Raw genomic sequence first — 9599 nt, forward strand, 5'->3', positions numbered from 1 at the left:
GCATTAAATATGAAGTGAGGGGAATGGAAAACATCCCTAAGCAACCTTTTATCATTGCATCTAAACACCAATCTCCATTTGAAACATTTATTTTTATACTACTATTTAGAAAAGCGGTTTTTATTTTAAAACGTGAATTGAAATGGATTCCATTCATTGGTTTGCATCTTATAGCGCTGAAAATGATTTTTATTAACCGTTCAGATGGTATCAGTTCTATACGCCATATAGTCAAACTAGCAAAAATGCGTATAAAAGAAAATAGAAGCATAATAATATTTCCTGAAGGTACAAGAACAACTATAAACCAAAATATAAAATATCAACCAGGTATTGCTGTTTTATATAGCGTATTATCTGTTCCTGTGTTACCGGTTGCTTTAAACACTGGTTTGTTTTGGCCAAAAAGCATACTTTCTCTGAGAAAGAATCCCGGAAAGGCAGTAATAGAAATATTGCCCCCAATATATCCTGGGTTAAACAAAAATGAATTCTTGCAAAGTTTAGAAAAAATTATTGAAGAGAGAAGCAGTAGATTAACCATAGGAAAAACTGATATTGCAAATTAACAAAAAAACTTTATAATTAAAAGAAAAGTACAGTATTTTAGGTATTAATATATGGCAAATCATAAGAGTGCTAAAAAAATGATAAAGGTAATAGCAAAGCGCACTTTAATAAATAAGATGCGGAAAAGTAAAACTCGCACCTCTATTAGAAAATTGGTTGATATAATCAAGTCTGGCGACAAAGAAAATGTTGTTCTGGCATTTCGGAATGCTGAATCTAATTTACACAAGTGTGTGAATAAAGGTGTTATTCATAGGAATACTGCTGCGCGTAAAATAAGTCGCTTAAATGCAAAAGTAAAAGCATTGATGACCGCTTAATACGGTTAATGTAAAGTTAACTGTATGAATATATACTCCTCAGTTTGTATATTCTGTATAAAATTTAAGTAGCTTAAGTGATGGATAAAAAAGTGCTATTAGAACTAAGTAATGGATTAAAAATCGAGCTACCTGTATTAAGCGGAACAACAGGTCCTGATGTGTTAAATATCAAGGATTTATATAAGATGACAGGATTATTCACTTACGATCCAGGGTTTGTTTCTACAGCTTCATGCTCTTCTACAATTACATTCATTGATGGAGATGAAGGAGTTCTTAAATATAGGGGACATAATATAGCTGATTTGGCAGAGAATAATAATTTTACTGCTGTGATTTATTTATTGCTCTATGGTGAATTACCCAGTTCAGAGCAACACAAAAAATTTCTTCTCAAAATACAAGAATCATCCAAAGTATCAGAGCAAGTTACAAATGTAATTAAAGCATTTCCAAAAACTGCTCACCCTATGTCAATCTTAGTTGCATGTTTTGCAAGTTTGTCAGCATCTTATCATGAAAAGCATGGCAACAATGTCAATGGTGAAGACCTAGATTTTGGAATTTCTGCAATAGCGCAAGTTTCCACAATTATTGCAATGATTTGTAGGCATAACAACAATCAGGAATTCATAAATGCTAACAATGAATTAAGTTACAGTGAAAATTTCTTAAAGATGATATTTGGCGATGCTGTTGATAATGATAAAAGCGCCCTTTTTGCAAAAGCTCTGGATAAAATATTTACTCTCCATGCTGATCATGAACAGAATGCTTCTACGGCGGCTGTCAGATTGGTGGGATCGGCTGGTTCTAATCTGTTTGCAAGCCTCTCTGCAGGAGTTGCTACACTTTGGGGACCAGCACATGGTGGAGCTAATGAGGCAGTTATAAATATGCTAAAAGAGATAGAGCAAAGTGGAGATATAGATAAATTCATCGAAAAAGCTAAAGATGATAAAGATCCATTTAAATTGATGGGATTTGGACATCGTGTTTATAAAAATTATGATCCGCGCGCGCGTATATTGAAAGGCGCTTGCCATGAGGTTCTAAGTAAACTAGAACAAAATAATGAACTGCTTAAAATTGCAAAAAAACTTGAAGAAATAGCTTTAAAGGATGAATATTTTATTGTGCGTAAGTTATATCCAAATGTTGATTTTTACTCAGGTATAATAATGAATGCTATCGATATTCCCTCAAATATGTTCACACCTATTTTTGCACTTGCAAGAACCACTGGTTGGGTTACTCAGTGGTATGAAATGATAAATGATAAAGAAACTAAGATCTGTAGACCAAGGCAACTCTATTTTGGTAAATAAATTTATTTTCACTTCATTAGACTTCTTGCATAACCCAAACTAAGTAGAAAAAAGATACCGTCTTGTTAGTCAACAAAAAAGTCATAAAAATTCTCCAAATTGCATAATAAAATCAAAAAATACTTCCAACTGTGTAGCAGTATACAGATTATAGTTAGTGGATATGTTGATAAGTAAATTAGTTACATATAAAACAGCAGAAATTTACTTATCAACATATCCACTAACCAACAACATTCAATAAATTTGTGTAAGATGCCATTTTACATAAGATGAATTATAAGCATTTTTTGATTTTAAAGTACTAAACCTTCAGTTAACCTTTTAGCCCTATAGTTCTTGATATGATCTGGATCAAAGGCCTTTTTTGAACTTAAAACACCAAAAACTATATGAAGTAACTTACGCATTGCAGCACCAACTATGGCCATAGCATGCTTGCCTTTCTCTTTTAATCTTTCGCAAGAAGCCATAATGATAGGATTATGCTTTTTAGCTGCTATAGCAGGAAAGTACATTGCTTTACGTAATGTTCGTGAACCGGTTTTACTTAATCTGGGCTTGGCATGTACGGATGAGCCTGATGTTATATTTTGTGGTATAGTTCCAGCATATGCTGCCAATTGCCTAGCATTTATAAAGGCTTTTATACCAGGAATTTCAGCTAAAATAGCTATTGCTGTTTCCTCTCCTATTCCTGGAATAGTTAATAGGAGTTGAAAATCTTCCAACAATTCTTTGTGTTGTTTTAATAGTTCGCGTATGGAGTTTTTTATTGTTTCTATTTTTTGCTCTATGTTCATTGCAAGGTCTTCCCAAGCATTTGCAACTTCTTTAGGCAGTCTCTCTTTCTTTTCTAAATGATTATTTGCTAATGTTAACTCATCCTTTAACGCATTTGAGCAACGATAAAGATGTTTTAATTTTTTCTTTTCAGGAGAAGGTGGTGTCCAACGAGAAGGTTCCTGTCTTTGACAATAATCTGCAATAATCTCTGCATCAGTCTGGTCATTCTTTTGTCGTGTAAGCTTACTTTTTGCATAAAATCTTATGCAAGCTGGGTTTACAACACTAACGAAATATCCAGCGTTGTGGAGGAACTCAGCCAAAGCTTCGCTATAACAACCAGTGGATTCCATGCAAGCTTTTACTTCTTCTACGTTATGTTTTTGTAGAAAGTTCAGTAGACCTTGAAACCCAGTATCATCATTTTTAAATTTCCTTTTCCTAGTTTCACGCTTTCCTTTTTTACTTATGAATGAGAGAGAAACATCAAAGCGTTCTTTTGAAACATCTATACCTAAAAAGTTGTTGATCATATATAACTCCATATACTACTATTAAAAATGAAAAGTAAGGCTTACCTTGTGAATACAGAATTAGAACCATTTAGGCCTTTCTACGATACCGTCCAGCCTCTACTTTTGAGAAGGGAACTCTTTTCTTTTCTACAGATTTTATATCTAAGGAATCTTCCAGAGTTCTTCCCTTCTCCACCTAATGCTTAAGCTTAAAAACACTAGATGCTTTTTTCAAGATACAAGAAATTGTTGCAGAATTTTACAATGAACATCACATTAACGAAAGTGATTTAAAGACTCTGGAAAAGGGGAAAGATTTAGTAAATAAAATAAATAACATTAACTTACTGCAACAAAATGAAAAAAATGAGGAATTCAATATTAGAAAGACACTTGCTCAATCAATAAAAATGCCTTCCATAGAAAAACACAAGTTAGAACATTCAAAATAACCTTGGCGAAGTATGGCAAAATATACAACTTATGGATAGTCTATTTCATTTTAACTCCTGGCACGCTTTAGTAATACTATCACATCCAATTTCTAATTGTTCCTGAGAGGTTGCATAAGAAATTCTGATAAAATTTTCTAGACCAAATGCAATTCCTGGAACCACAGCAACCAAATGATCTCCCAGTAAGTATTCAGTAAAATCTAAATCATTATTTATTATCTTACCACTTTTTGTGCTTTTACTGAGCAATCCTTCACATGAGACAAATAAATAAAACGCACCTTGTGGAACAGACGCTGATAATCCCGGGGCAGAATTTAGCTCTTTCACCATAAAATCTCTACGACTCTTAAAAATCCTTGTTCTTTCTTTCAAAAAACTATGATCACCGTTTAATGCTGCTGCTGCTGCTGCTTGTGCTATCGAATTTGGATTAGAAGTGCTTTGAGACTGCAGCGTAGAGATAGCTTTTACCACATCACTTCTACCTGCAATATACCCTATTCTCCAGCCTGTCATTGCATAGGCTTTTGATACTCCATTGACTACAAAAACTCTATCATAAAGCTTCGGCTCAACCTGAGCGATAGTAAAAAACTTTTCGTCGTATATTATATGCTCATAAATATCATCTGTAACGACATTCATATGTGGATATTCAAGCAATATTTGTGCTATGTCTTTCAATTCATCACATGTGTACACAGCTCCTGCAGGGTTGTTCGGTGAGTTAAGAATTAACCATTTAGTTTTTTTAGTTATCCTGCTTTTCAATAATTCCGCTGTCAGTTTAAAATTTTGTTTGCATTCTACTACAACTGGCAAGCCGCCAAAAAGACTTACCATATCAACATATGAAACCCAATAAGGAGCTGGAATAATAACTTCATCTCCAGAGTTAATTGTTGCCATGAACAAATTGAATAACACCTGCTTAGCACCTGTACCAACACAGATTTGGTTAAGCGTGTACTCGAGGTTATTATCCTTTCTTAACTTATTAATTATTGCTTCTTTCAGCTCACGCGTTCCATCAACAGCAGTATATTTAGTCTTACCTTCACTTATTGCTTGAATAGCTGCTTTTTTTATATGATCTGGAGTATCAAAATCCGGTTCTCCTGCAGCTAAAACACAGATCTTTTTTCCTTCATTTTTCAACTTATTTGCCTTATCAGTTACAGCAATCGTAGGTGATGGTTTTATTAGGAACATTCTTTTTGCAAGGTCTGACATATTTTACTGAAGCTAAATTTAAATGATAAACCCCGTACAACAAAAAAGCTAGGAATTTTGTGTATTGTATTAGTAGCTTTTTACCAGGTTTACCAACGCAGCAATATTTTCAACTGGAGTATCAGGGAGTACTCCATGTCCGAGATTAAATATGAAGGGTAAATCTCTAAAGCAATCTATTATACGTTTTGCTTCTTTGATTGCTTCCGTTTTATTATAGGCTAAAAGATTAGGATCAAGGTTTCCTTGTAGAGGGATGTTTAGATTCGCTTTCGCCCATTTTATTGGAACATTATAATCTATACTTACTGCAGATACACCTGTTTGTTCGCAGTAATCTTTATAAAGATTTCCAGCAGACCTTGGAAAACCTATTATTGGAAAATCAGAAAATCTATCCTTTATTGCCAAGATAATTCTCTTTGTTGGTTCGATAACATATTCTTTAAACAATGGTTCCGATAACGCACCAGCATTACTGTCAAATAGCTGAATAACATCTGCTCCAAATTCTATCTGTTTAATTAGATAAATAATCGTTACTTCCGTTATTCGTTCAATTATTTCCTTCAAACACGAAGGATAAAAATTTAATACTTTGGAAAAAGTTTTGCTGCTCCCACCTTCTATGATGTATGAGGCTACTGTCCATGGTCCACCAGCAAATCCTATGAGAGATTTTTCTTTGGTAATTGGCTTCTGACTTTTTTTATAGCGTTTAGAATTGGTAAGGTTTTAGTTTCAATTTCTTGTGGACCCTTCAATTCCTTAGGACTTTCCACGGGTTTTATTATTGGACCTACACCGCGTACGAAATTCACGTCACAACCCAAAACATCAGCTATTATTAAAATGTCTGAAAAAATTATCGCCGCATCCATGTCAAATCTTGTCACCGGCTGTAACGTCAATTCTGTCACTAAATCTGTGTTGTAGCATATCTCCATAAAATTATTCATATTTTCTACTGCTTTGCGGTACTCAGGAAGAGACCTGCCAGCCTGACGCATTAGCCAGATAGGCACTCTTCCACCCGGCTCATTTCTCTTAATAATTTTCGCTATTGTTGTTTTGCCGCTTTCCAATCTATTCTATTTATTCTTTTGTATATTAAAGTATAGTAATAATAATAGTTCTATCAATAACTTGTTACTAACTTAAAATTCAGTAAAAATTGGCGTTGTTCAACTTGTGGATAAATATGTGAGTAACTTTCGTATATTATTGATTTTCTGTTATGATTTATGTGTATAAGTAAGGTGTTTAGAGTGTCAGTAATTTTCTTTTATGGAAAATACTTTACCATCATGCATTGTTACACAACTATGTATATGTTGTTGAAAAAGTTGTTGATCAATTGTTGGTATTTTATATCAACAAATAATTCACAAATTAATTTGACATTATTCACATGCTTATTAAACATTTAATAACAGTTTTCTTGATAAATCTAATCTGAAAACGTTTTTGCCATTACAGGGAATAAATTGAGTAAAAAAAGAACCTTAGTAGAAAAAATAGCATATAGAATTTTTCTCTTCCTTTTCAAAAAAGCTTCTGTGTTGAAAAAGTGTGCGACTGAGGCATTAATGAAAGATCTGCCAGACCTTAATATATTTAATGGTCTATTAAAATTCCGCGATTGTGGTATAATGGATATAATGACTCCACGTACAGAGATATGCGCAGTAGACATTGAGTCAAGCGAGCGTGAAATAATAAAGAAGATAAAAAACACTTGCCACACTAAAATACCAATTTATAAAAATAACTTTGATAACGTAATAGGCTTTTTTTATGTAAAAGATGTTATTTTTAATAGGGATAAAAATTTTAATCTGAAACATATTATACAAAGCGTAATATTTGTTCCACCCTCGATGAAGACAACTAATCTTTTTGTTAGGATGAACTCTTCTAAATCATGCTTAGCTATCGTATTGGATGAATATGGTGGAACTGATGGTTTAATTTCAATGACTGATCTTATAGAGGAACTAATACCAAACATTGATAGTGAAAACGAAATAAATTCAGAATATACCATTACTGAATTGTCTCAAAATAAGTTTGAAGTATCAGCAAGGGCTCTTATAAAAGATATAGAAGAGGATCTAAAAATAGAATTACGTGACCCTGAAGAAGACTATGTTACACTTGGTGGTTTGATTCTTTCGATTGCTGGTAAAGTGCCTTCTGTAGATGAAGTCATTAAATATAAAAATGGTATGAAGTTTATCATCAAAGATGCAAATGAGCGCTACATTAATAAAATAGTACTAGACTTAAGTGATTACAAAAATTAGATTTGGTACCCCTTGTCGGGGAATGCCTTGACACGAAGAAAAAGTTGTAATAACCAAATATGCAACTCAAGTTATAGTTAAACCTATTTCCAGCAAATTATTTTCGCAAGTATAATGCATTTCAGTGTTATAGTACTCTAATAATAAAGAGGTCATATAGATATTAATATCTTTTGTATTTAATTAGTGTCATTTTTTTTGATTAATTTGTCTACTAATGATTTGCTTATTGGTTTGTGTTCATTTAGAATTTTTATAGTTAATAGCATTTTATCTTCTGTTTGACTCAGTAAAACAGATACTAGTTCAACTTCCGCCACTGCACTGGCTATAGTTAGCACCATATAGAAATTATCTTATTTATCTTTTCAATTAAATCTTCCTTATTTTTTGCAGAGTATACGTCTATTTTCCACGTAAGCTTTACTTTTTTTTTAATAAATAATTTTCGATATTAGATTTGGTCTTATCAAAGCTATAATTATCCATTGAAGAAGAATATGCCTGCTTCATAACTTTATGTTTATATATTAAATCATCGGAGCTTTCTTTAAGAAACAACAACGCTTCCTTCTGCGCATCAGCATCATTCTTATCTATTACTTCAAGCTCTTCTACGCCAAACGTTATTCCATTCATAGAGTTAGCAAAGTCATGAAGCAGCCGTCCTGATAGCAGTTCCGTTATTAACAGTATGTTTTTGGTATTTTCGTTCATTGGATAATTATAAATGATTTAAGTTACCCTATATTGGTAAGTATATAATAGTCAATTAAGAGAAAGTTTCGTTGCACTTTTTATATCAAGGCATTAATATAGTATTAACAATTTTAAAATTTATAAAAGGATTATGAATACTTATACCAGATCAGGAATAGATATTGAACTATATAATAAGTTAATAAAAGAAGTCAAGCCTATTGCTCAAGAAACTACTAGAGAAGAAGTAATCAGCGAAATAGGTTCATTTTCTGCGTTATTTGATTTTGCTGCACTAAGTAAGAAGTATGACCATCCAGTACTCGTTTCCTCAACTGATGGAGTAGGTACGAAACTGTTGATAGCTCAAGAAGTGAATAAACATGATACTATAGGTATAGATTTAGTTGCAATGTGTGTAAATGACTTACTTGCACAAGGAGCAACGCCTTTGTTTTTCCTTGATTACTTTGCAACAGGCGTTTTGACCAAAGATGTTTTATTATCTGTGGTTAAGGGCATTGCAGAGGGGTGCAAGCAAGCTAAAATAGCATTGGTTGGTGGGGAAACTGCAGAAATGCCTGGAATGTATGGTAATAATCACTATGACCTTGCAGGGTTTGTGGTTGGTGTAGTTGATCGAAAGCAAATTCTTCCAAACTGTAGTATGATGAAAGCAGGTGATTATATAGTTGGCTTAGAGTCAAGTGGAATTCACTCAAATGGGTTTTCTTTAGTGCGCCATGTTTTCAAAAGCTTAGGTATAAATTATAACGATACATCTCTATGGAATAATAAATCTTGGAGTGAAATACTACTTGAACCAACAAAAATATATGTTGATTCTTTGCTGCCTATCATGTCACAAGTAAAAGGTATTGCGCACATCACGGGTGGTGGTTTGGTAGACAATATTCCGCGAATTCTTCCAAAAAACTTATTTGCAAACATAGACATTAATTCCTGGAAATGGCCAGATATATTTTTATGGCTAACAAAGGAGGGTAAAAATAGAGAAGAAAGAAATGCTAAAAACATTTAATTGTGGTATTGGTATGGTATTGATCGTAAGTTCTGAGAATATGCAAAACGTGAAAAATCATTTCCAAAAACGTGGAGAAAAAATTGAAATTATTGGAAAACTTGATGAGGCATGTAACCCTCCACTTGATAGAGTAGTATTTAGTTAACCTAACTTTACTGACAGTCTTTTTGCAACTTCTAGGTATGCTTCCTTTAAATCTCCTAAATTCAAACGAAAGACATCTTTATCTAGCTTTTTATAAGTATTTTTATCCCATAATCTGCAGTTATCAGGGCTAATTTCATCAGCTAAAACGATTTAGTACTGTCATTTATTAATCTGCCAAATTCTAACTTG

General features: G+C 33.0%; 2 long non-coding RNA genes across 2 annotated transcripts; both read left to right on the top strand.

Moving 5' to 3' along the window:
- The first annotated feature begins 6176 nt into the window (after positions 1–6176).
- Positions 6177–7697, top strand: LOC123257836. Its single transcript, XR_006507901.1, has 2 exons — positions 6177–6416; positions 6693–7697. It is a non-coding gene; the product is annotated as an uncharacterized LOC123257836 (long non-coding RNA).
- Positions 7698–7914: 217 nt separating this feature from the next.
- Positions 7915–8618, top strand: LOC123257837. Its single transcript, XR_006507902.1, has 3 exons — positions 7915–7935; positions 7995–8272; positions 8366–8618. It is a non-coding gene; the product is annotated as an uncharacterized LOC123257837 (long non-coding RNA).
- Positions 8619–9599: the final 981 nt, after the last annotated feature.

Source organism: Drosophila ananassae, assembly GCF_017639315.1.
Source record: "Drosophila ananassae strain 14024-0371.13 chromosome 4 unlocalized genomic scaffold, ASM1763931v2 tig00000070, whole genome shotgun sequence".
NCBI classification, from domain to species: Eukaryota; Metazoa; Arthropoda; class Insecta; order Diptera; family Drosophilidae; genus Drosophila; species Drosophila ananassae.